Source organism: Hyaena hyaena, unplaced genomic scaffold (assembly GCF_003009895.1).
Source record: "Hyaena hyaena isolate Hyena2069 unplaced genomic scaffold, ASM300989v1 scaffold_567, whole genome shotgun sequence".
Taxonomy (NCBI): domain Eukaryota; kingdom Metazoa; phylum Chordata; class Mammalia; order Carnivora; family Hyaenidae; genus Hyaena; species Hyaena hyaena.
Genome location: NW_024081200.1, coordinates 929,151 through 949,220, shown reverse-complemented (window position 1 = coordinate 949,220; position 20,070 = coordinate 929,151). Strand labels below are relative to the sequence as shown.

General features: G+C 34.4%; 1 non-coding gene across 1 annotated transcript; it reads right to left on the bottom strand.

Moving 5' to 3' along the window:
• Positions 1 to 445: 445 nt before the first annotated feature.
• LOC120248140 lies at positions 446 to 549 on the bottom strand. The gene has a single exon (XR_005532504.1). It is a non-coding gene; the product is annotated as a U6 spliceosomal RNA (small nuclear RNA).
• Between the last annotated feature and the right edge of the window lie 19,521 nt (positions 550 to 20,070).

Genomic DNA, 20,070 nt, shown 5'->3' with positions numbered 1-20,070 from the left:
ACTTTTTAAGTATGATTTTCTTTAACAGTCACAATAAGCTGATAGGTAACCCTATCAGGTAGTTACTATTATTATCTGAAGTTTACAGATAAAGAAGAGGTACAAGAAAGTTAAGTGACTTACTCAAGATCACATAGATCTTTTAAAAAGTGGTAAAGATTTTTTAAAAATGGGAGGAGTAGTGGTTTTTTTCTCATCTCCAGTAGAAGGTAGGTTGAGAAAAATACTTGGTAACTGCATTGATATTGAATATAAGTAATTAGGACTAGGGTGACAAGCTTGCTTTATACGGAAGGAACAAATTATTCCCATACCTTACACCGTGGCATAGAGAACAAATTTAGTGAATAGATACATTAAGTGTTGAAAATGATGTAATCACACACACAGCAATAAATGGCTTTTCTTTCTTTCTTTTTTCTTTTTTTTTTTTTTTTTTTAATATGGAACACTTCACAAATTCACGAATTTGCTTATCATCTCTGCACAGGGACCATGCTAATCTGTGGATCGTTCCAATTTTAGTATATGTGCTGCTGAAGTGAGCACTTAAACTGCTTTTCTAAGGGGGAAAATGGAACAGAACTTTTTTAAAAGTCAGGGGAACCATGGTAACTAAGAAATGAAATTTGAATCCAAACGGGTCATGAACCAGTAAGTCAAGGCAATGCCTGGTGCCTCCATTTTTCTAACTTTAAAATAGAGTGACATTTAATATTACTGTATTGGAGTGCTGAAGAATTATGCATCATGCAGCCATTTGAAATTCGTCTATGCTGTAATTATAAATGAGAAAAGACAAAACGTTATTTTAATCAAATAACTTCAAAGTCTTTAGTGCTATTAGAAGCTTACCATTAATCTTTCAGAAAATTAAGTCTTTGGTTGGTTGACACCAGCAGATGGCACCGTAACAAAATAATTTGTGTGCCATAGGTGAGCTTGTGCAGCCCTCTATACATTCTAATGCAAGGCAAACTCACTGTATTTGGGTACATAGTGTAGAAAAGAGAAAAACCAAAGACAAGACTTGCTCTTTTTGAATCAGACAATTTTTACTTGGTAAGGAAAAGGCAAAAAGGACATTTTCCTTATTAGTCTTTATTTTGTGGATACCTAGCTGGCTTGAATCATTATTATAAGAAGGTGCTCTATACATCTGCATAAAACTCCAACTATAAAAGGTAACATGATTACATTGAAAGGAATACAGTGGACCGATCCATACACTTCCCAACTTAAAAAAAAAAAAAAAAGGGAATTTGGTAAAACCCATATTCTTTTTGATTGCTTCAACTGACAGAGATGAGACTGGAGTTTTGTTTTGTTTTATCTCTTACAGTTTTATTGGGAAGATCTTAAACATGAAGTCTGCCTAGAAGATACTTGCCACAAGGCCCATTTCAATTTCAGACCTATACAAGTTGAATTATTCCAATTAGGTAATTGGTGTTTGAATGCCCTCCTTGCTATTTATGTATTAACTATTATTTTTTTAAGTTAACTTTTTTTGTCTGAGAGGGAGAGGGAGAGAGAAAGAGCTCATGGGGGGGGGGAACACAGAGAGAGGGAGAGAGAGAATCCCAAGCAGGCTCTGTGTAGTCAGCACAGAGACCTACCTGGGGCTCGATACCATGAACATTAAAATCATGACCTGAGCTGATATAAAGAGCCAGTCACTCAATCAACTGAGCCACCCAGGAGCCCTATGTTAACTGTTATTTTTAAAGTAAATACATGATATTTTGTTAAGATCATGGTAAGTGCATCTATAAAGCATGAGTATATTCCCATTTTGGAAGATGTCAGGGTTACCACTTTTTCTTCATCCTTTTGCTAAATTCCAGGTATCTGATTTACAGAATCAATCAGGTCTTCAGTTTGCCCATCATTTTGTGCTCTCTGCAAGAGGAAATGACCCAAGTTATTGGCCTTTTCTTCAAGTCCTCTAACCTGCCTCTGCCTCCTAACAAATAACTGTTATCTTCTCCAAATATATCAGTTTATAGTTAACTCTACAAGAAACTATAATCAAAGAGTCAAACGTGGGTATAAAAACTACCCAGGATCCAAGACCAGCCCTCTCCCTAATATGGAAACTTTAGGTATGAAAAGCAGTAACAGAAGGTAGCAGGAACTACATTCAGCACCCATCTACTTTCTTTGTACACTTACTCCTAGGTCTTGTTCAAGAAAAAGACTGAAGTTAAATATATAATTCCATCTTCTTTAAGACCTTGACTGAAAAGAGGGAAAGGCTAAGCAGTGCAACTGGTTATTTTAGGGATGGCATGTTTGGGAAGAAATCAAGGTAATTTGCTTGCTGAGAAACAGAATGGTTCCCCGAGGCACCCCCTTTTACCTGAAAAAAATCAACTGTCTTCCAACCAAAACCTTGGAGACAAGTGTGGCCAGTGCTTGGAAGATGAACTGCACCTGAAAAAGCTGAAACTCAGTGAATTCACAACCTGCCTGGAGAAGACCATTAGGTTGCCAGTAACAATGGTTAATAATTATTGAGTACAAACTAGCACTTGAAGATGCTGCCAAACGTTTATGGAAATTAATTAAATGCTTCTACCAAGCATATAATCTTGTTGCTGTTGTACAGTATATACATCTTAAAGCCGAGAGACCTGAAGCATTCATAGCTTTATCCAAATTTACCCTGGGTGCTCTGGGTCCACTTTTAACCACTAATCCATATCACCTCCCTAATAATTTTCTATGAACCTTTTGTGAACACTTCACCACTGTCTAAACAAATATGGAGAAAAAAAGAAAAGAGTTTTTGTTTGTTTGTTTTACTTCAGCCTGGAGCAGTAGAACTTTGTGGGTTGATACCAAAGCTCAGCACTGCCATGTTATTTCACCATCTGGAAATGTGGCACAGCTTGTCATTCCCGCAGCATGCCTGGTCAGCACAGCAGGTCTACCAGTGTCGGCAGAAGGGGAAAGTTCCCAGTCTTCAAGGGTTATGTCAAGGAAAGAGTGATTCAGGAGATACTGGGAGGCACAGAGAGAAATGCAACAACAACAGGTAGAATTGAGTATAGGAAACTAGTGCTTTAAACAAAGGCAGAAAAGAATCTTGGAATCCATCTAGGAATCACCGAGAAGGAGTGGTTAGCAAAGGAGCACACAGGGATAGTTTCAAGTCAGTGAAGAGGGCTGGCCTCAAGGCTTCTCTCTCCACCCAGAGATGCCTTTTTCTGGGTATCAGGGTGGTATAATCAGCATGGAGTCTTCCACCCACCTGAGCACTATTGTAAAATTCTAAGGTTGAGAATCATGTCTGGAGACATCTTAGCCAAATATCAAGTTATTGGTGTCACCTGTTGAGTCTGTTCCTTCTACCAGATAACACTTAATGCTGTCAGTTCTTCCAGCTAACTCCTCGATCAAGAAAGAGCAGTCTAGGCCTTTATTTTCTTCTTGGGATTCCAAAACCGGATGGTCCCTGGGTCTTTTCACAACTCACTTCCCATCAGCCCAATTTGTTTTCCCACTTTATCCTAAAGAACTCCAAGAAGGGAAGCTAATAAAACCTGTTTAAGGAAGAAGTTGGGCAACTGCAGTCATTAGCGTCTTGAAGTTTTTCCCCCCTTCTGTGTATTATCACCACCAAGGCTAGGCTGATGTTTAGCAAAGAGCACCTGTCAAAACAAAAGAAGAGTTTCACACCTCACAATTTTAAGCCCCAGGTAAGAAACTCAGCCTGGTGGATCCACAAAGAGGAAGACGAGAAACCTGAAACTCTAAGGCTTGGAGAAGAGTTAAATGAGTTTCCTCTGGGTACCAACTGGCTTTTGTTTAACACGATTAAATCCTCTTTGTTTCATTACAGACATCAATTTGAAAACAAACAGTGTGATCAAGATAAAGGCCTGGAGCAGCATTCTGTTTCTCTTTCTCTTCTTTTTCTCAGAGAGCTATCACCACCTCTCAGTGGACAGGCTTAAAGGAACTTAACCGGCTCACATAAAATTGATGAGCTGAGCTGATCTGAGCAGGTGTACAGGAAAGCTTTGCGCTGCAGGGTTAGGCAATAGAAAAAGTGTGAAGCACTTATGTCCATGACCAGATCGAGTGATAAGAGGACCAGCTTCCTTTGCTATCTAATTAATTGTCTTTCTTTTCAAAACACGGTCTTTGATTTCAAGAAGCACCTGAAGAAGGTAAGACCTAGTCCTAGTACAACAACAACAACCAAAAACTCCTTACGGGGGTGGGGGTGGGGAGCTGGAGTGTAGCGTGCAGACAGGAAGGATGGGGTGTGGGAGAAGGAGATGTTACAGAGTCAGTCACCAAAACAACAAAAAATCCAGTCAAGTGATAGCAGTCAACTGAATTCTATCAAGGATGCAACAAAATTGAAACTGGTGTGCATTTCCAAGGCATGCCTTTCTATATTATTAAATTGCTTATTTTATTGTTGTTAGACAACACTAACTCTTTTTTTTTCCCTAAACAAAACATGGACATTGTCAGTGTAACAGCTACACTGAGCCGACAGAAGCTGGGGTCATCCATATACACATTTTAATTACCTCTTTTCAGTCAGGAACATCATTAGAAGTTTATTATTACCAGCCACTATCTTGTGATCTTAATTGGCTTCCTTCACAGACGACACCATGAAGCCAATGTAAGAGCTCTGGCAGCCTCCCAGAGATAGTGACCAGATCGGTGACACTTTACACTGATACTGTCTTCAGCTGAATAACAACCATCAGTTTAAGTTTTAATGCTAGACATGAGGTGGAAGCTTCTTTTAACACCTGTATGCAGAGATGTTCCTGATTCCACGGTGTTGAAAAACACATGGAGAAGTAGCGACTTTTTACACACCTTTGTTAGGGTTATAGAGAAATGATCTATACTTCAGAGAGAGACATGCCAAGCTGCCTGGGGCTCTCTTGGATTCTGGTAAAGTGGAAAATAATAGTTTGCTTACCAAATGGAAAAATCTGGATCTACTGACACAGAGATTAAATCTGCAGCATGGGCCTTGGTTATCTGGCTGCTTGCTACTCACAAAGTATGGAAACACCCTTAAATTAATAGTTTGCATTATTCACATTGGGCCTGAATCAATAATAGTTATTAACTTAGTTTCCAAAGCATTTGCAACCACGTTGAGGGTAATGGCAAATGTTGAGGCAGGGGGAAAAAGAGGATGATTCTGAAATAAACATATTGTCATGTCTTGTGGTGGCTGAGAAAATGAAAAGTCTTTCTGTGAATACACTTTATATCTTTCTCTTTGCAAAAGGAAAACAAATAAGTTCGGAAATGTTAGACACTGGGATTCACTTTGGAAGACCAGGCAGATGATCTCTGGGAAGAGCATTACTTGGATACCTATTTATTATAGTAATTATGCTATTTATTCCTGGCCCTTTGGGCCATTTTCAGACATTCGTAGAAAATGAGGTAAGTCACAAATATTCTAACTTTGGGTAATTATCAAAGTTTAGCAAAATTTTGAATTCCACCAAAGAGAAAAAAGTAATTAAAAAGCTACATATATCAGTACATGATTAGAAATATAACAATATAACAATATTTATTAAGAATAATAATGGTTAGAAAATTTATTTATATCTTTATGGGTAAGATTTAAAAAGTCTTGATATTATCAACATATTCCTGACTTATTCTTTTAAAAGACATTCTTCTCATTCATCATGTCGTGCAGATTTAAGAAATTCATCTCCAACAATATTGCAGAAAAAGGCTACTAAATGGGTGGACTCTTAGGAGTAAAATTTTCCACTCAGTGAGTTGAACTAGTGTAGACATTAAAGTCTTTGGAAAGAATCATCAATCCACTTAGTTATCTCCCAAGAGGTTTGGTTATCAGAGGATTAATACATCTACTTTCTTCCTGGCAATTACTCTACAGTGATCCGGAATACACAGCCACTGCTTTTGCAGGACTTCATATTGCACTTTCTAATAGCACTCAACCATCTAAGCATAGGTAAATATTATGAAATTAAAAAATATAAATGACAAAACCAACATAATTTTATGGAATTCTTGGAATATGAGGTCGTGTCATGATTATCCATATGTAAGTGCAATTTCTATGCCATATGTATAGGTTTAAATTTTAAAATGTGTCTCAAGACTTGACATTGATATATTCCTTCTACAAATACAGCTGAATTCTCAGTGAGAAGGATCTCTAAATAAAGGAAAAAAATGGATGAAAAATTCAAATCACCATAATTAGTACGAGACAGCTAAATCTGGTTTAAACAACACAGTGAAATTGGGACTAAATAAAATCATTCTTTTCTTCCTTTATTACCAAGCATGACCTCCTGGCGGCTCCACTTCTGTTCTTGGAATGGTCATCTTTTGCCTCCAAAAAAGGTTTCCTTCTCAGTCCTATTTTTTTTTTGTTTACCTGATGGATTTCCTCTTTAGGAAGACATGAAAATTAGCTTTACATTTCAACTGTGCTACTGTATTGAAACAGGATGGTGAAAATACAGCTGTTGAAAACATACTGTGAGCAAAAAGGCAACGAAATATTTTTAAGAAGAGTTATCAAAATCAGAGTGCCAATCACTTTTAGAAGCAGGGTAAAAATTACTTGCACTTCAATATTTATATTTATATTTATTATAAGAAAAAAGTTTTTTTATGGAGAGAAGGTGCAGAAAAGGGCACAGTATTAGCTAAATATTGTACCTTAGAACATCAGTCATTTCCTTCTCAATAGTACTGAAAGGGTCTAATTTATAAGTTTTTCCATCTCCCTGTTATGCTGGTTTGTAAGTTCTGACACTGCTACTGGTATGTTAATGAGAAGCTAGCGTTCCATTAAGAGAAAACCATATGCTCTGCTGCCTACTGTGAAAGAGAAAGCATGTAATGTGGCTGTTGCCTTAGTAACACATTAATTCATTTTGTCAGTGTTGGCACAGATCATTTCATTTATAAGAAAACAAGTATAATAGTTTACCACATCTATAATATTTACAGTGTTTCTGTTACAAAACAGTGACAAAATGAGTTTAAAAAATAGAGTTGGTATAATATCATTAAAATATGGAATTTGTGGTAAAATTTTCCCTGTAAAAATGAAAAAAAAATAAAGATTGGTGTAAAATTCCTCTTCACAATCCTACTTAAAACATTTTAACACCAAACTGTTTGCTTTTTAGCATATTTGTATTATACTAATAACGTGCGTCTGCTGCAAAAGATTTAGTCCATGGAAGACACAAGTGCATTAACAGTTTTTAATGAATGCTAAACAAAATATTTCATACAACAGTTTTGTTAAATTACAACCATTATAAACCTAATCGTATGCTAGTGTGTTACTCATAACAAGACTAAACATTTATCTAGTTTTATCTGCTCTTCCAGATGTTTATTAGTATTCTAGCACTCCTAAAATATTTAAATTAAACCACTCCATTTTCTCATGTGAATGCATTTTGGGTTTTATTCACAGAAAATTTAGTCACATGTATATCTAAATAAATATAGTACACTGTATATGCTTTATGCACAAGTGATACTTAATGTGAATTGAGATAATCCAAAAGCATGATAAAGGAGAGAAGCGATTAGGGGAAAGACAAGTTCCTGTTTATTAAAGTCTGCACCTGCAGCAGGATATCAGTTCTACCCATCCTTAGGGTATTCCACACCTGTAAACACACATTCTTAACAACAAACATTTTGCATCTGTGATGTTTACCTACCTTCTTTAACCAATAAAAAGGGACACGCGTACAGGATAACGAGCAACTATCATTTACCAGTTTATGTAGCGATTCAAGTTTTATGTCATTTCAAAGGAAGCATTGATAAAATTTACACGAGTTATACTAATGAGTGCAAAGCACTGCAGAGCCGGCCATCCAAGTAAATGAATGGCCAATTATACTTTCAACATTAAGAAACACCTTGCTAAAGTGTTGGCGTTCAATGGGTTCATCCAAAGCTTCGTGAACCAAATGTGGGTGTTTTTGTTTTTGCTGCAGTGCTCCCAACTTGGATGGGATTCTTTCTAATTAGAACCCAAGACCCAAGAGTACTTTTAAGAGTCTTCTTTACAGACCTGCAATGCGATTAATCTGGGAAACACTTAAGAAAATAAAATTTATGATTAGCTTTGATGAAAATGACTTTAGTTTTAACTTCATAATATCTCTGCTTTGATATGGGTAAAATACTTTGAATGGCTACATCACCAGAAGAGAAAATATAACCAAACATCAATGTGATTTTATATGATAGGGAATTAAATGTCTCTGAAATGTAATCATATCACATTGACTCACCCAATAAAAGTAACTTAATGAAGTATTTTATCTAATTCATATGTTTTTACTTATTAGTTTGTGGTGCTTGAAAAAATAAGCCGTAAACTTTTCAAGATCCTTCTTTCAACTCGAGCTATTTCTATCAATAAAACTGGTTTGTCAGCAGTTAAATGGCACCATATTTATGCTTTAAGTGCACTAAATTATGGGTAGCTTTATAATAAGACTCACTGATTACATTTACTATAATAATATGATACATATTACTAGGACTTTGGTTAAATAAAAAATTATCTCGTGGTATATTACACCTCAAATTTTAAATCTTTTTTACTTTAACAGTTTATTGTTACTCATTCCCCTATTATTTAATGCATTAATTAACATAAGATAGAAAACAAGATTGTAAACTGGAAAATATGCACATATAAATTTATATATGTATAGATATTCATGCATACATTTTATGCTACTTAATATATTTTTATTTTCTCTTGATAAATGAAACCCCGTATTTTATATCTAATATTCCCCTAATGAAACCTCTTATTTTCTCATGGTGATTTTCAAAATCCGCATTTACCCTCAAGAGCAAAGAAAATTATTGTTGTACCTCCATGACAATGAATAAAAGATAAAATAAAAATTCCTCCCAAAGTAATTTATTATATTTAGATATACCCTGTAATCAGGTTAACTGTCTTTTCCTCATTGATACCATCAGTTATGTTTGCCTTATTTCCATACAGGGGTATGAGGAATCGAGAATGGGAATCATGAAGGCCAACTACTTTCGAGGTCAGCTTAATGTATATATTTGTTAACATGTTTGAGTCTAAGGATTTCAACACTGATAATACTAACTCATTATGGTACTTCAGAACTGCCTACCCACAGCATTGTAAAAATATTCTTTATAAATAATACTTATAATCACTGTTTTGATGCATATGAAATATAATCAATATATATCAAGTAAAAGTAGATAGTTTTGAACTGTTTGAGTATTTATTTAAGAACTATAAAGGGGCATATAGTAAATACATAAAAAAACAACATTAAAATATTTTTTAAATGGGACATGTCAAATAACAAATACTTTGTAAATACCTGTTGAATAAATGAATGAACATAAAATATATAAGTATACTTGCATTCATACCAAACTTCTAGGCACATACTCACTAACTTTATGGTATTCAGATATTACTGGTGGAGCGTTTTGATTATAAGAGTGATAAAAGTGAGGATTTAAAATTTAACAGTAGCTCATCAGTCTTGGTTTTGGAGTTCCATTTTTATGAAGTAATGTTTCAGTCCAGTAGAATTCGATGTAAATTTTCTAAGTGGTAGAAAAGGAGGGACAGAATTAAATGACCTCTCAAATTCTTTACTATAAAATGATATTAAAATAGTTGTAAAATAAGAATGCCCATTTTAATAGTTATCAAAACACATTTTAACAGATATAATTTGTTCCTGTCATTATTCATTTGATGCAAAATATGTAATATGATACAAATAATAAACTTTAAATAGATGAATACAGAAAAAAATTTGGTCTAATGCATTAGGGAGATAGAGACAGAAATATGTCAGTATAAGGATAATGATGTGATTTGGGCTGTGTTCTTTTCTGTTTTCAGATTTTCTTATTTATTATCTACTACATATAGAATATTTCCTAAGTAAGTGAGGAAGATATAAAATAGGTGCTCTAATATTTTAGAAGATATGTATAATATTATTTTATATTTTTCCATTAACTAATACTCAAACAATTGCTGATCACTAGCTTATTTCTAACTATTCCTGTAATTAGGGTACACTAAAAAATCTAGTCCTGGGATATTGTTTTCTAGGCTTAAGTCATATGATATAGAAGGACATGTGACCCTTACTTATATGCTATACACATATATATACACATATAGCACATGTGACCCTTACTTATATGCTATAATTAGTGTATAAAAAAGCTTTATTTAGAAATATTACAGAACTGGGTAGTAGTTATCTATTTCAAATTGACCTAAAAAGAATGTGCTGGAGATAGAAATTTTCCTAAGTTGATGCTAAGATTATTCAAATGTAACCATACATTTTCTTGAGTTTTGTCTCCTTTTTAACTTTTTGTCAAATTGATAAGAAGCCCAGCTTCCTAGTAAGTGCAATATGAAGCCATAATCATATCTGAAGATGTGACTTTTGACTTATGGGATTCTATGTTCTAGGCAATACAACTGGGTTTTCTTTGTTTGTTTGTTTTGCTTTTTCCTCTTAAATACAGCAAAAGAAACTGCCTCAAAAACAAAGACCCCCCGTAGTGGGAAAAATACACTAAAGAAAAGTACACAGTATTAAATTTGAATTTTTCCCCCAAATTTGGATTTTTCTATAGAAAATAAAATTTGGGCATATATTAAAAAAACACTTGTATAAAAATCTATATCCCTATGAATTATACTCTATTCTGATAAAATCAAAGAATATTTCATAAACAAACATTATATACTAGGACATTCAGATCAGAACTAGACTTTTCCATCTTTAATATACAAATGCTATATGCAGAATTTTTGCCATGATAATAATTTCTCATTTATTAGTCAATAAGGGTAATATGCATTTTTTATGAATCCTACTTTATTTAACATTCATGGTGAAAAATTTTTAAACAAATATAATGATACTACTCAAAGCAATAAATAATTATTTCAGATTTGACATACGAGGAATGCTAGCCCCATGGCCTCACTAAAAAGTTCAATGTAAGCCCTTGCAAGGTGGTTTCTTTGATTTGTGCAAGATTAATATTCATAAATGACCAACTTTTTTTCTTCATTTCCTGTTTGTTCCAAAACAGGTCTCCTGTTTTCCTACTCAGCTCACTCATGCTCCACGAAGGTGCGAATTTTGTCCTCTTCATTTGTGTACTTTTCATACCACCAAGTCATTGCTCATTAAGTGAGGACTGGAACTGAAATCATATGAGAGGTGAGTTTGTTCTAACTTATAAAGATGATGTTAAAATATTTATTATATTTATAGAAATAACTAACTTCATAAGGTAAATTTAGACAGAATACAATTCCCTTTCTTGGTTTTCACACACTAAAGGTATTAATAATTTTAACCATAATTGCTTTAGTGAATTGTCAGCCTATGTAAATTTGTTTTAATTTTTTGAAATGTTTATTCCATTAAAAAAAATTTTTTTTTTCTAAGAGAGAGACAGCGTGAGCAGGGGAGGATCAGAGAGTGAGGGAGATACAGAATCTGAAGCAGGCTCCAGGCTCTGAGCTAGCTGTCAGCACAAAGCCTGCCATGGGGCTCGAACCTACGAACCGTGAGATCATGACCTGAGCTAAATTCGAACGCTTAACCAACTGAACCACCCAGGCACCCTATTTATTCTATTTTTGAGAGAGAGAGAGCGAGCTAGAGAGAGTGAGCAAGTGAGTAGAGGAGGGGCAGACTCCATGCTGTCAACGCAGAGTCCAATGTGCGGCTTGAACTCAGGAACCAAGAGATCATGACCTGAACCAAAATCAAGAGTCAGATGTTTAGCTGTCTGAGCCATCTGGGTGCCTCTGTAAATTTTTAAGTAGGCTCTACACCCAATGGGGTCTTTAATTCACAACTCCAAGATCATGAGTTGCATATACCAATTACTGGGCCATCCAGGCACCCCCAGCGTATGTAAAAATTACATAATATCAAAATGACTGTATATTTTAGATTTAAAGAAATACAGAATATCATAATGTCTCATTCTAGAATAGGCTAGTAATCAGTATGTACCAAATAATTTTCATAAAGTTAACCCTGATATTTAAGAACTCTTCTACATTTATTTTATTCTCAACGTTTCTCAATGTACTTATAAAATATCTACTTACATAGGAAAATTTTCCTTCAAGTGAGCATCAAGCTTACTGAGTGACATTTGTAATTCCAAAAAGATTAAATTATTTAGTCAAGATTATAATTTAAGTTCTACTCAGTATTCAAAGTTTTCTGCTTGTTTAGATTCTTTCTACATATAGCTAATGTAAAAACTTAGAATCATAAGCTTGCAATGTTAAGTACAATATGGTTGGGGTGAGAAAGTAAAGAAATCTACATGAAAAATATAAAACAAATATTTTCCATGTCTTGTAAAACAAAGAAGGTCATGTTTATTTAATTTTCCTATTATTAAACCCACACTAAATCATTTTACCAAATATATCATATATGTACAAGTCAATTATTACTTAATAACAGAGTAATTGAGATTATTTAAGTTTGCTAAAGTTATTTTCTAAGTTTATCCCTAAAACAGATGCAGAATGCAGCATTACCAAAAAAAAAAAAAAATTCTAGAATTTTGGGCTTTGTCAAGGGGCTTTGTCAAATTATACCACCTTGGTTTTGTAAGCCATGGGTCTTTTGGAAAATTCTATCTCACAAATAATTGCACGTTAAAATTTGGAAAGTAGGTTTCTGGAAATTTAAGCATACTTTTCTACATATATAATATTAAAATGAAGAAGGAAGAGGAAGAAGGTGAGAGACAGGAAGAGAAGTAGGAAGAAGGAGAATGGGAGAGGAGGAAGGCAGAAGGAGGAAAAGGAGGGTGGGGACTAAGGGGAAAGTACTGAAATGTTTCTGAATGAGTAAACAGAAGTTGAAATAGATAAAGAAGATGTGTGTGGACATGTGATAAGGAGATTGGCTGAAGGGAAGTTTGGTTATGTGTTTAAAATTGGAGAGAAAGATGGAGGATGGTGAGGAGAATGCATCAGGGGACTGCTTCTCTTCAAAGGAGGTAGGAGCTGGCATGAGAGAGAGAAGGCATGAGGCACAGAAAAGCCAACAGGTGGCACCAATGGATTGAGGCAGTTTAGTTGTTTGGCAAGTATAACTGGTCAGTTTGGAATTAGGAAGAGAAAGGAAAGACTGAAAACGTTGCATAGGATACCTATCTGTCTTGAAGAAAGAGTAAACACAGAATGACTTCTCTAGTAGAGAGTAAAGCAAGCAATTAAATGCATCCAACAAATAATTATTGAGCACCAACCATATGTCAAGTACTGTTACAGGCCCTGGAAGTACAGTAGCGAGCAAAGACGCATAGCCTTTTGGAGTTTAAAGTCTAATAAGGCCAATAGACCATACTAACCACCAAATAGTCATTTAGGTATAAACTGTTGTAATTTTTTTGAAGGAAATGAAGAAAGACAGGAGTGTGTTTGTTTATTTTTATTCATTTATCTTTTCAAGAAGCCTCTACCCCCAATGTGGAGGCTACATGGACTGAGCCAGCCGGGTGCTCTAGGAGTGTGTTCGTTGATAAAACATACCTTTTACTTGTCTTAGGGGTAGCATGACTTCTCTGTGGAAGTGCCATTTGAGTTGGGATCAGAAGATGAGTAGACAAGAGTTAGGCAAAAGGTGACACAAGAAAAAAATATGCAGGAGAAACCTTAAACAGGAAAGCATTTAATGTATTTGTTGGACTAGACAAAGGCCAATATGTTCCAGAATTTGCTGAGAAGAATGATTAGACACAAGATTGAAAAAGTAGACAAGGAAGGTCAGGCAGAGGCTTTAGGCAACATTAGGATTGGGCACTTAATCCTAAGAGTCATAGAAAATGGTCAAAAGTTCCGAACTAATGTGTTCATCATATTTGTGCTTTCAAAAGGTCACCCTGATTGTGTGATTTGGAGATAGAATTCAGAGTCTGTGTTTGGGTGAGGTGGGTCTAGGGGTGTTAATGGGGGAACAGAATGGATTCAGGAATAATGATTTGAAGGCTATTGTAGTAACCCAGATGAAAGATGATGGTATCTTCAACTAAAGGGGCATAGTAAAGGTGGAGAGGAGTGGGAAGATTGAACATATATTTAGAAAGTAAAATTTTGAAGTATGGCAATACATTGTGTAGGGAAAGTGAGGAAAATTAGGATGTCAAAGGCCACTCTTGGGATAGAGGACTTTTTCAAATATAACTGAGAATTATTTTCTCACATCATCTTGCACTTTGGTTTGAGATTCACACATAATTGTGATATTAAAGCACATGATTATTTGCAAGGGATCCCCAAATAGAAAATCACATTGCGTTGGTAGCTGTGTAAAACATGTTGTCTATTTCCAAAATGGTGCAGAATTCCATGTTCTGTTGTTCCAAAGGTTTCTCTCCTGAAAGTAAGAAAGATAGCATCCTTGTTTCCTCCTTTCTCCTCTGATATTCCTTTGTCCAAGATGCTTCTGAATTCCATCATAGATCATGGACTTAAATCCTCTACATGCTACCCTGCCCCCAGTTGGTGATGGTAAGACTTTGAAGTTCAAGATTATATCAGCTTTAGGAAAAAAACAATGAACCTTGGCTATTTACTGAGTTTTACCATCAAGAGAATTTAATTTAAACAAATTGTTTAAGGTAACAATAAGAGCCTAAACAAGATTCACATTATTAAATGTTTTATCATTCTCATCTGCTATGAACATTAAGTATGCCATCTACAGTTTAACCCTTGAACAGCATGTGGGAGGGGGTGCTGGATCCCCGAGCAGTAGAAAATCTATGTATAACTTTTGACTACTAATAGTCTACTGTTGACCAGAAGAAGCCTTTCTGATAAAATAAGCAATTGATTAACACATATTTTATATGTTGTATGTATTAGACTCTTCTTAAAATAAGCAAGAGAAAAAATGTTATTAAGAAAATCATATGGAAGAGAGAATACATTTATAGTACTCTACTATATTTACTAAAAAAATGTGCATCTAAGTGGACTCTTGCAGTTCAAGCTGTGTTGTTCAACAGTCAACTGCATAATTACATTAAGTTTGAAGGATAAGGAATTGACAGTTATTAATATGTGGCCATATCAGCCAGTAAATAAAGTTAATTTGTGTTTTCTTTTGAGTTCACAACACAAACTTAAGCTTTTTTTTACCAATAATAATGGCTATGATTTTTAAGCCTTTATTAAGGGCAAGGAAATGTATAGGTACATGATCTCATGCCAATCTCACTAAAATCCCATGAGGTGGGTTATTACTATTCCCATTTTTCAGAAGAAGAAACTGATATAATTTTTAAAAAATCAAGTAGCTTCTTCAAACATAAGTCTGGCTCATTTCAAAGTTCTATGTATACTGTCTTAAGAAATTTCATGATTATATCTTTATTGAAAGCTGTAGGCTGAATCTTGGAAAGAAAACACTTTTCAACGTTCTTTTTGTGTTTTGAAACCAGAATAAAGTTTGGTATTCTTAGCCTAAAACAAAGTTTTAGAAACAAATTTTCAGAAATACATGTGACTTGCTCTTTGAAAATCTTTTGCCAACATCTGACTTTTAAGTACGCGTATATATAAAGCCAATGGCTGTCTAAGTGTAGGGACAAGTAGAAGGCCACATGTTGGCCTACAGGTCATTAGTGATGCACTTACTTTTATCTTTGGGTGTGTCATTTAACTGCCTAAGTAATTAATTGTTTCATTTTAAAATGTAAAGAGTGACATTTTCTTCTAGGAACTTCAACAAGATCAATGAATATAAATAAATGACATAATTGGTTAAAATCATCAATAAGTTATGAAAGAATGCTTTAAACTAATTCAATGTATTTATTATCTTTTAGCTGTCACATTGAGAAATGTGCTGTGAACCTAGAATTTCTTTAAAAAATGTCTCTTCACAACGTCTAGAATTCCCTCACCATGCACATCCAAGTGGAATAAGGTAAAGGTAAAATTAGAATCTTTCTTGGGTCTTTCCAATAATTATCCTACTCAGGGAAACCATATTGTCACAAGATTCTCTGCCTAAATTTCAAAGTATCACACAGCTTTTTAAAAAACAGATGTGACTCTTATCAGATAAAATATAAAACTGATGATTTTTTATTGAATCTGTTACAGTTTGGACATAGTAAATTATTTTAGGAGAAACAAAGCAAAACAAATAGGGGAAAAGGCAGTTGCATTTTTGGAGACTGTCACAAGAGGGCATTTATGGATTAAGTCAGTAAATTTTTCTCCATTGGAAAACACTGAAAGCATTTCCAATTCCCAAAAGCAAACTACGAATAATTAATTAATAAAAATTTAAAGGGGGAAAAAGAAAGTCTCTAAAGTTTTTATTTTATATTAATTCTGCTCCAGGAAATTGACTGTTCTCTTTCAGGGGTCTCTGTCAGATGTAAAATAGTATATACTTTTGAGTGTTAGGTATGAGTAACTCACTTCTCCAATATACTGAGATCCTAAAAATATTTTATCGGCTAAAAAAAAAAAATCACACATAGTTTGTGCCTAGCACTTGTTTGTATACTGTCGTAAGACAAATATGTAAAATCAATCTTATTACAACTGATAAAAGGTAATTACATTTTTAAAACACGATTTTATCTTTTGTGCTGAAAAACAAGCTAATTAATATTCCTAAGTATTTTGAAAACAGGTGTCATTTAGGCAATACATGCATAAATGTCTTAATAAAATAATGAAAAGCTTAGTTTCATTAGGAAATAGGTAAAGCAAATTGCCAGAAAAAGAATGTGCTGGGCCCAGTTAAAGGGGGAAAAAAAACAACTGAAACAAACGTGATGACATTTTTACTTATAATACCTTGAGCTCTTTAAGACCAAAGCCTTTGTCATGTTCGTCTTTGTAATCCCAGACCAGCATGGTGCTGAGAATACAGTAGGTACTCAATGAATATAGCTAAATGAATAAATGAAAGCATCTCTGTAATTGAGGATAATTTTAGAAGTGGCAGGGCAAGGGAGAATGTTCAGTGATTATTAATTAAATTAATGACTTTCTTGTTGCATTAATTGATGTCAAACCTTCAAATACAAAGGGAAAACTTCATTCAATCACCTGGGGTTTCCAAATAACTGCAGAGTTGGTGCCGTGTAAACAAAACATCAGGAGAGCTAATGTGATGATATGTATATATTCAATTGGCTAGAACAAAGGAGTTGCAAATATGGGAGCAAGAATGTATGTAATACGACTTGGGAATTTATAGCTAGCGCTCTAAGTCTCTCCATGATCATCTAGTCTATCCTACTAACACTGAGTTCATATCAGGAAAGATTTAGTTTTTGTCCAGTTGATCCAATACTTTGTAGTATTCTCTTTTTATTCCTCAAAGGCCTGTAATAGGCTAGAAGAGTATTTAATGAGCATTAGATAATTCTTATTATATGATTTTATGTAATTTCAACCAGAAGTAAAGAAATGTGACATTTTAGGTAACCTGCAGTCTTATTACACAAGTAAACATACATTTTCCTTTAGGCATTTTAACGTAATTAAAACAAATTTCAGATTTGTTTTCCTACTCATGCCAAAGCAAAAGCTTTCAAAAGCCATGTTCATTTTACCACAGTCAGGGAAGACAGTGAGACATGGGGAATACTGTTTATTTGAATTTGGATTCAAATTTGAATATAGAATTCAACTCCAGTACTTATTAGGAATTATATTTTCTATATCTGTTTTTCATCTATAAAATTGGGATAATATTGCCTACTTTAATGGATTGTAGGTTTGTACTGCTTTAGGTATTAAATTTTAATATCATACGTAGTATTTTTTTAACATATGTAAATTGCCTGATAAGTAGAAGATAGTAAATACAAGCCTTTATAATTAGAGAACCATAGATTTTAGGACTTATATTGAGAAATTGGAGATATTGTCAGATATGGAAATGATTACAAAATTTCCCATGTGCTTCTTCATATTTGTCAGACACCTTGGCCTTTAGTTTGGACCATAAGAGTAATTCTGACCAATTGGCTTTGGTGGGAATGATGTGTTTCACTTTTTGGCTGAGATAATTAAGAGTTCTGTGCCCTCTTCATCAATACCTTCCCCTACCACAGTGCCCTGTGATGTCAGGTCCTGAGATGGTAGTGTTTCAACATAATAAAGTATTCATCATTTGAGTCTTTGAGTGACTCAGTGGAGCAGATTTTTTGCAGGGCAGTACAGACAACTACAGGATCTAACATTTGTTAGGTGAGGCCACTGATATTTAAGAATTAAATAATCGCTTCAGTGTAATTAATAATCAACCTAGCCCAAACACTTTATTAATAAGGAAACTAAAGTCCAGAGAAGTCAGTTTGTGTAATAGCCAAAACTAGAAAGCAAAGATTAAATGAATATAGAGCTATTGGAGCCTTTTCAAGTGTTAATGTCTTATGAGTTACAGAGTTCTTCTTTAGTTCCTCTATTTAAATAGATCTAATATATATTCCTAAATTCCTGCAGTGAAACTGACATCTCAAGTTAGTTTTTTATCATTTTTTTTCTTCCTTCCGTCTGTATTCATTACAAAGTCCTCCTGATCAGGCCAGATAGTCTTCTGGAAAAGACCTTCTTGTCTATCTATTCTTGTCTTCATCTCTATCCAAATATCATTATTTTTGTGTTTTAAGCTATGGGCCAGATATCAAATCCTATTCATTAAGAACATATTTGAAACCAGAAGTTCTTTTTTCAGATTCTTTTCTCTAACTAGCAGTTGGTTAAATTAAAAAAATTAAATGTGAATTTAAAGTACTTTAAGTTCTAAATTGAATTAATCAGGTACTACATTCTATAAAAGATTTTTTTATGCCACTTGCCCTTAATAAAACTTTTTATTGTGCTCACAGGTGTGGGCTGAAATTTCTGGTTATGATTTGAATTTGTTTTTCTAATGTTTGACTACCTCTTGAAAGTGTTGACTTATTTTTGTAAATGTAGTATAGTGATGAGAATTGGGATCATTTAAGTCTATATTTGACAAACTCATTTACTTAATCCTTGAAATTTTTTATTCCTATGCCAAATAATTTGAAGATTAAAAGCAACCTTCTGTGTGTTTTATGGAAGTAAGAATGGTTGTTAAGAATGAAAGTGTAGAGTGCCTGGGTGGCCCAGCTGGTTAAGCTTCTAACTCTTGATTTTGGCTTGGGTCATAATCTCAGGATCTTTGGATTCGAGCCTCACATTGGGCTCCATGCTGACAGCAAAGAACCTTCTTGGAACTCTCTCTCTCCCTCTCTCTCTCTCTCTGTCCCTCCTCTGTTTGTGCTCTTTCCCTCAAAAATAAATGAACTTCTAAAAAAAAAAGCTGAAATGTTGAAAGAGAAAATAGCTTTCAGAACACATACATTTAAGAGCAAAGAAGAGGAACAAGGGCTAGTGAAAAAGACAGATTAGACACAGTCAAGTGAGCAGAAGTGTAGGCAATAAAATAAATTTTTAACGGGCGCCTGGGTGGCTTAGTCGGTTAAGCCTCCGACTTTCGCTTAGGTCATGATCTCGCGGTTCGTGGATTCGAGCCCCGCATCGGGCTCTGTGCTGACAGCCAGCTCAGAGCCGGGAGCCTGTTCCAGTCTGTGACTCCCTCTCTCTCTGACCCTCCCCTGCTCACGCCGTCTCTCTCTCTCTCTCTCTCCTAGAAGTAAATAAAACATTTAAGAAAAAAATTTAAGTATCATAGGTTAGGGTTTATAGAAATAATAAATATCAACTGGGTCTGAGAGATTAGTATTAAAACTGAGGAAAAGCATCTAATTTTGATGTTAAAGACATCTTCAGTGGTTTTTGACTACACCAACTCTTAAACTTCTTTTTCTCTTTGTAACAAGATACATCGCCACTCCCATCAGCAACAAGCAATCGTCACAACAGGAAATTATCAAAAAGCAGTATCTTGTATCATTATCTCATAGTAGTTTACGGGTAGTTTACAAATATTTCAA